This window comes from Solanum tuberosum, unplaced genomic scaffold, assembly GCF_000226075.1.
Source record: "Solanum tuberosum cultivar DM 1-3 516 R44 unplaced genomic scaffold, SolTub_3.0 scf00801, whole genome shotgun sequence".
Lineage (NCBI taxonomy): Eukaryota > Viridiplantae > Streptophyta > Magnoliopsida > Solanales > Solanaceae > Solanum > Solanum tuberosum.
The window spans coordinates 5,084-12,936 of record NW_006239770.1 but is presented as its reverse complement, the minus strand read 5'-3'; the positions used below and the strand labels follow the sequence as shown (position 1 = coordinate 12,936).

General features: G+C 43.6%; 1 long non-coding RNA gene across 1 annotated transcript; it reads left to right on the top strand.

Moving 5' to 3' along the window:
* The first annotated feature begins 6,063 nt into the window (after nucleotides 1-6,063).
* Nucleotides 6,064-7,843, top strand: LOC107059137 (uncharacterized). Its single transcript, XR_001472517.1, has 3 exons — nucleotides 6,064-6,305; nucleotides 6,475-6,639; nucleotides 7,700-7,843. It is a non-coding gene; the product is annotated as an uncharacterized lncRNA (long non-coding RNA).
* The last annotated feature ends 10 nt before the right edge of the window (nucleotides 7,844-7,853 follow it).

Below are 7,853 nucleotides of genomic sequence, written 5' to 3'. Positions count from 1 at the left end.
AAGAATGTGGAGTTTGGGGTTGTTGGCCTGTTGCCAACTCGAACGGCGTGCGCCCGGTGGACTCACTCCTCTGTAAGTTATATGAGAATTGTGCCATGTCTAGGAGTCTTGCCCAATCTTTTTGGTGCGCACTAACATAGTGCCTCAGGTAGCACTCCAACAGGGCGTTGACGCGTTCGGTCTGGCCGTCTGTCTGCGGGTGGAAACTTGTGGAGAAATGTAGTTTCGTGCCAAGTATCTCGAACAGCTCCCTCCAAAAGTTTCCGGTAAAGCGGGGGTCTCGGTCGCTTATGATATGTCTGGGCAGCCCCCAATACTTTACCACGTTCTTGAAAAACAACCTAGCGGCCTCCTTTGCGGTGCATCCAGCTGTGGCGGGTATAAAGGTAGCATATTTTGAAAACCTGTCCACCACGACTATGATAGTTCCATACCCGTCGGACTTAGGTAGGGAAGTGATGAAGTCCATGGTCACGCTTTCCCATGGACGTTCCGCTACGGGTAGTGGCTCCAGTAGTCCTCCCGGGTGCCTTTGCTCCACCTTGTCTTGTTGGCACACAAGACAAGTCTGCACGTAGCACTCTATATCGTCCCGCATGCGTGGCCAGAAATAGATAGCCTCGATCAGCGCCCTTGTTCTTCGCTGCCCAGGATACCCGGCCCACGGTGTGTCGTGGCTTTCTTTGATGATCTGCCGCCTGATAGTCCCGAACTTTGGCACGTAGACCCTTCGACCAGATGTGAACAAAAGTCCATTTTCCACCCAAAAGCGCCTTGTCTTACCTTGGGCGGCTAATTCCATCAGCTTCTTGGCTTCGGGATCATGTTGCATGCCATCCTTGATTGCATCTTGAATATCACAATGGACCGTTGTGATGGCAGCAAGTTCGGCCTTTCTACTGAGCACATCGGCCACAACGTTGCCCCTTCCTGGCTTATACTCCAAGACGTAGTCGAACTCTGCTAGAAAGTCCTGCCACCTAGCTTGTTTCGGGGTGATTTTCTTTTGAGACTGAAAGTAGCTAGTGGCTACGTTGTCTGTCTTAACCACGAACTTGGAGCCTAGCAAGTAGTGTCTCCACGTGCGCAGGCAATGTACAATGGCCGTCATTTCTTTCTCTTGCACTGTATAGCGCCGTTCGGTCTCGTTCAATTTGCGGCTCTCGAATGCGATGGGGTGTCTATCTTGCATTAAGACTCCCCCAATGGCGAAGTCCGAAGCATCCGTGTGTACTTCGAAGGTCTTTGAAAAGTCGGGTAGCATCAAGACTGGTTCCTCTGTCACTGCGGTCTTGAGACCTTCGAAGGCTTGCTGGCACTCTGTGCTCCAAACCCACGGCTTATTTTTCTTCAACAACTCGGTCAGCGGGGCGGCTTTTGCGGAGTAACCCCTTATGAACCTGCGATAATAATTTGCAAGTCCAAGGAACGATCGTAGTTCGGTCACTTTAGTGGGCACCTCCCACTCTTGGATTGCCCGTATCTTGGATTCGTCCATCCGTAGTTCGCCTTGACTAATGATATGGCCCAAGAAATGCACTTCATGTTGGGCAAACTCGCACTTCTCCCGCTTGATGTATAGCTGGTTCTCTCGTAAGACTTGGAAGACCCTCCTCAGATGCCCCACGTGCTCCTCCAAGGTGTCGCTGTAGATGACAATGTCGTCCAAGTAGACTACTACGAACTGATCCAAGTAGGGATGGAAGATCTTGTTCATCAGCGTGCAGAAAGTGGCGGGTGCGTTGGTTAAGCCAAAAGGCATCACCAACCACTCGAATGCTCCGTATCTGGTTACACACGCTGTTTTCGGTTCATCCCCTTCTGCGATGCGTACTTAGTAGTAGCCTTTTCGGAGGTCCACCTTAGTGAAGTACTTGGCCTGCCCAAGCCTGTCGAACAAATCTGCAATGAGCGGGATAGGGTATTTATTCTTAATAGTTACCTTATTGAGCGCCCGGTAGTCGATGCATAGACGTAAGGATCCGTCCTTCTTCTTTTGGAATAGTACTGGTGCGCCATAAGGTGCCTTGGATGGACGGATGTGACCGGCCTCAAGAAGCTCCTTCAGCTGCTTCCGTAGCTCCTCTAACTCAGGTGGAGCCATGCGGTAAGGTGCATGTGCGGGCGGTTTGGCTCCAACCTCCAGCTCTATCTTGTGGTCTACCTCGCGCCTCGGAGGTAGAGTCTTTGGCAGCTCGTCTGGCATCACGTCCTTGTTCTCCTCCAGGACCTTCTCTATGATTGGTGGCAAGGTCTCCTTAGCACCATTGTCTTCTCCCAAACTTGCGATGGTAGCTAGGAACGTCGGTTCTCCTTTCTTCAGGCCCTTCACGATCTGCATGGCTGACAAGAGGGCATGTCCTTCCTTTTTCGGTACCTTAACTAGATGTACCATGCACGACCCTTCCCGCTCCATGACCATGAGTCGTTGGAGGTAGGGATCGATCATCGTATGGTAGCGCTGGAAGAACTCCTGCCCAAGAATAATGTCAAAGATATCCAAAGGAGCGACGGTAAAGTTTGTCTTACCTTGCCAATCTCCAATCGTGATGCTCACTCCTTGGGCGACTCCACACACGGGGGTCGGTGGTGCATTGACCGTCTTGAGGCGGGTGTTGCTTGGAACATACTTCAGCCCTAACCTCTCTGTCGCCGTCTTGGTCATGATGTTTGTTTCTGCCCCTGTGTCCACCATGGCACGAGCTGCGCGTCCATTAATGGAGATGTCTACGTACTGCGTGTTGAAGTTTCCTGGTTTCTCCGTCTGTTTGGCTATTGCCCCGCATAGTCCAACCATGCCTAGTTGCTTCGTGCCCGCATCCTGCCCTTGCTCTTGCGCGTCCTTTTCCTTTCGCTCACGTAGGATGGCGCCAAGGTTCTTCATCTCCGGGCACCTGGCATAGCCATGTGGTCCTCCGCATATGTAGCATCCATCTCCTTTGGTGGTCTGCGCCTTCCTATCCGTGTAGTTCTGGCGCACGAACCGCTTGCCGTCTGATTTGTGGGAGTCGGGCTGTCTTGGGTGCGCCTGCTGCTCCTTGCCTCGGCCGCGATCTCCCCACCTTTAGCATGACTGCCCCTTGCATCTTTGCCTTTAGCCTTGTCATGCCGTTCATGTTTGTAGTCCGTCAAGGACTCGGCTTGTGTGATGGCCTCATCTATGGTCTTGACTTGCCGCCGTTCCAACTCCGTTTTGGCCCAGTTCTGCAGTCCGTCCATGAAGTGGAACAGCATGTCCTCGTCCGTGAGGTTGGGAATCTGAAGCGTTAGTGTTGTAAACTCTTTTACGTACGCCCGTATGCTTCCTGTTTGCTTCAACTCCCTGAACCTACGCTTAACCTCGTATATGACGTTGGTAGGGAAGAAGGATCTCTTGAACTCTTCGCGGAATTGCTCCCACGTGTCGATGGTGCACGTCCCCTTCCCTATTTCAGCTTCCTTGCGTCTCCACCAAAGCATGACCATCTCGGAAAGATACAACACGGCAGTGTTGATCTTATTCTCGTCACTCTTCACCCGATTACACTTGAAGTAGTTCTCCAAGTGCCACAAAAAGTTCTCCACCTCCTGAGCATCGCGGGTGCCTTTAAACATAGGTGGCTTGGGAGCCTCGACCCTGGCCTCCCTATCGCGGTCGGGTGATGCCGATCCTCCAGCTTCTATGCCTTCCTTGAGTGTCCTCATTTCGGCTTTCATGGTTTCGATTGTGTTTAATGCCTCAATGAGCCGGCACTCCAAGTAAGTGATGGCCTCCTTCATCTCGAACTCGGCCCGCTGACGCCCCTCCAACTCCTTGCGGACGTTTTCGATCTCCTCAAGGGTGAAGTCCTCAAGAGTTTTGAATTTGCCGTCGGCCACATTCATGCGTCGGCCTAGTACCTCCACGGCCTGCCTTGCCACTTCTACCCTTGCGACCCAGTCTTCGCCAGCGGTGACGTCAATGGCCTCCTCGCCAAGTTCCTCGTCGCTTGCCTCGGTGGTCGAGGGTGGATGAGATGTAAGTGCCTCGCTAGGTGTGGGATCCGGCAGCATTTCTTCAGGACTCTTTTGGTGCTTCTTACCCTTTCGGGCCTTCTTTCCACCATCCGGACGGACGTTGGTGGTGCTAGCGGCGTTTATGTCTCCCTCAGTCGCCATTCCCTTAGTATCGAACCATCCTTCGGTTGCCATTCCCTTAGTGCAAACCTTCGCTCTGATACCACGTTGTCACGGACTTAGAGTGATGACTAAAGTTCCGTGTGGCCCTTGACGGTTTACTCACTAATCTTTCAAGCTTCTTGTAAACTCAAGGAAGCCTTTAGGACTTGGTTTGCTAAGAGAATGTTTAAAGAAAGACTTTGAAAGAACGAAGAGAGCTTTTTGAAGAAGGCTTTGTATTAGGCTTTGGAAGATTGCTACAACTTGCTTGGTGCCTTTGCAAATGGTGGCACCTCTATTTATACTACTCTCCAAGGACTAAAGTGTAATTAATATTTACATGGGAAGTCCCTAAGTTATCTACACTTTGGTCCCTTTTCTAGAGAATTCTACATAGTCTAGAATTCTCCAAGGCCTTCTTGAGTTGTCTAAGGGTTTCTAGAGTTTTCTCCTTAACTCTAGAAACCTCCACGCCTCTTTGGATGCAAAATTTGCCTATGGCAGTGGCGGGACGTCACATTATGCTATGAAAGTTGGGAATTGAAAGTAGGAAAAATCACTCTATTTTTGAATTTATTTAAGATTTTTTTTCTTTTTTTCACGTCTAAAATCACTTATGGTATCAGCAATCATCTCCATCACTCTTGTTTGAATTTCAAATCTTTTCTATTTCTAATTTATCAATTGCAAGTTATTGAAGAGGTAGTTCTTCTTCATTCATTTTTTCTTTCCACTTCATTAGGTATCAATTTTTTTAAAATTTTGTTTTAACTTTTTCATCTACAAATTTAGTCGAAGAAGGATGCATCTTCAGCTTCAAACTCACTTGTGGATAAAACACCCCAAAAAAAGGGAAAAGATGGAGTTATTGGTGGCTCCGGTAAGGGCTTTGGGTCGAGGTCCATAGGTGACACCATTGTTGAGAGTAAAAAAAGCTACGAAAGTTGATACAGAGAAAAAGAGAAAGTGTAGAAGGATTTCCTCATCATTTTTTTGCTTTCGGCAAATCAGATTGTTGACTCTCTTTTTTTTCCGATTTTTGTTGTTCATCTTTTTCTGAACATATGGGTTCAATTTTTTATGTATCTAGTTGTTTTTGTTTCTTAAATTAATGTATAATGCAGTCGTTTCAACATTATGATACATTATAATTTTATCGAGATTTGTCGGTGGCTCCGGTAAGGACTTTGGGTCGAGATCCATGGGTGACGTCATTGTTGAAAGTGAAAAAAACTACAAGAGTTGATACAGAACAAAGGAGAAAGTGTGGACGGATTTTCATCTTTTATTTTTCGGAAAATGGCTTAAAATACCCCTTAACTATGCGAATTGGTACAAAATTATCCTTCTTCTACCTTTCGAGCCTAAAATACCCTCGACATCAATTTTTTGGCTCTATTTTACCCTCAACTTTAACAGCCTAAATGATAACCTCAATCAACAAATTCATTAATAACGTGTCATTATTCTATTGATTACTCTAACAATTAATTAAACTATTTCAAAAAATCATATACCCACCCATAAACTTACCCAAATATTCTAATCCAACCTTCATCCCAAACCTTTTAACCTAAAAATCAATAAGCTCCAAATCCAAATCTCTTCTCTTCTCTTCTTCCTCTATCAAAGTTCACAAGAACTCAAATATACTGTAAATTATTAAAACTGTAAAAAATTGTCTCTCCATTTGGGCAGTATATTTGCAGGTGGAGGCGAATTTCGGTATTCAAAAAAGGAATAGAAAAAGACACATCCTCATCAGCTTTAATGTGAGCTTTGATAGAGGAAGAAGAGATAGATTTGGATTTGGAGCTAATTGTTTTTTTTTAGGTTAAAAGGTTTGGGGATGAAGGTTGGGTTAGAATATTTGGGTAAGTTTACGGGTGGGGCTTTTGGGTGGGTATATGGTTTTTTTAAGGCAAAATTACTAAAGTACACTACATATGTTTACCTATTATCAATTAATCCCTTTTCTTTTATAAAAATTCAAAAATCCCTACTTTTTCCCCAATTCCTATTTTCCGGATACTTTATTGTGAAAGAAATCAAACCCATCTTCCTCATCCCCAAAATCTCGCCTATAATCTCTCCCACTACCAAATCAGTTACCACTTTCAAAGCAATTTGATTTCCAAACGATTCAACAGTGTCAAAGTTCAAAATAGGTATTCTTCTTCTTCTTCATTTTTCTTTCAAAATCAATTTTTTGTTTCAATCGATTTTGGGTTATTTGTCACAATGGATCATCCGTCTTTTAATATTGGGATTTCCCAATTAATAACACCTAACAATGAACAAATTTTTGAATCTGAACACCGAAACTTGAATGAACAGAGGTCTAAAAGCTTGCATGCAACAACATTAATGGCGAATCGAACTTCTTCCAAGAGAAAATCGAAAACGAAAGTGGGGTCATCATCTAAAGCAAAGGATGCAAAAACTAAAAAGAAAAGGGGTAGAAAGGTTGCCCCTCCCATTTTACGACCAACATTACCCATGGTATGTCTATCTTTTGCTTTTAATTTTACACATTGTTGAAAAATAAACGTATCTAGTGTATATTGTAATCTGTAGAAACACTGATTGTTTGGGTTTGAGTTTTACTTATAAATTTGTAGATGAAAGATATGGTTGTTGAAATAAAGTATCTGTTACTTGTGATTCATATATCTGTTTATCAATTGCTGATATCTTATTGTTGATTTTAAGGTTTCATTGTTGAAATAAAGTATCTTTTACTTGTGATTCATATATGTAGATGATAGAAAATAAGTATTTGTTTTACATTTGTAGATGAAAGACTAGTTTAAAGCAAGTTTTGTGTGCTGCGATTTGTATTTAAGATAGGCAAGTTTTGTATTTAAGATAGGCAAGTTTTGTAATCTGTAGAAACACTGATTGTTTAGGTTTGAGTTTTACTTTTAAATTTGTAGATGAAAGATATGGTTGTTGAAATAAAGTATCTGTTACTTGTGATTCATATATCTGTTTATCAATTGCTGATATCTTATTGTTGATTTTAAGGTTTCATTGTTGAAATAAAGTATATTTTACTTGTTGATATTAAGGTTTCATGGTTGAAATAAAGTATCTTTTACTTGTGATTCATATATGTAGATGATAGAAAAATAAGTATTTGTTTTATATTTGTAGATGAAAGACTAGTTTAAGGTAAGTTTTGTGTGCTGCGATTTGTATTTAAGATAGGCGTTCAATTCGTTGTATGATATAGAGGTTATTTGTGTACAATGTATCATATTCAAATTTGGGAACAAGGAACAAAAGTCAATCTGATGAGATAAAACATCTGTCTATCATCCTGTCTAACTACCTTCATGATAGTGGATTCTTTGATAAAACCGACAGAATTGATTGGGCAACATTGGATGCATACAAAGAAAACAAAACTGGTGAATTGATGGGTCCACACCATCCGTTTGAAGTGGAATTTGCTCGAGGCATTATGCAACAAAAAAGCGATAGCCTGTAAGTATTTAATCCACCCAGCTTTATTTACACATTTCCTTCAATTTATAATGTATCTTCTTTATGTTTTCAGCGACTGCGGAACATATGTAGCTGCTTTTGCTGAATTTCTAAGCGATGAAATCAAGGTCCCATCGATTCCTTTTCAAAGTGAATATCTTCGCTCAAGATATGCAACACTGTTATGGAAATATGGTACCGACAAGGCCAATGCTGGATACGTTAGC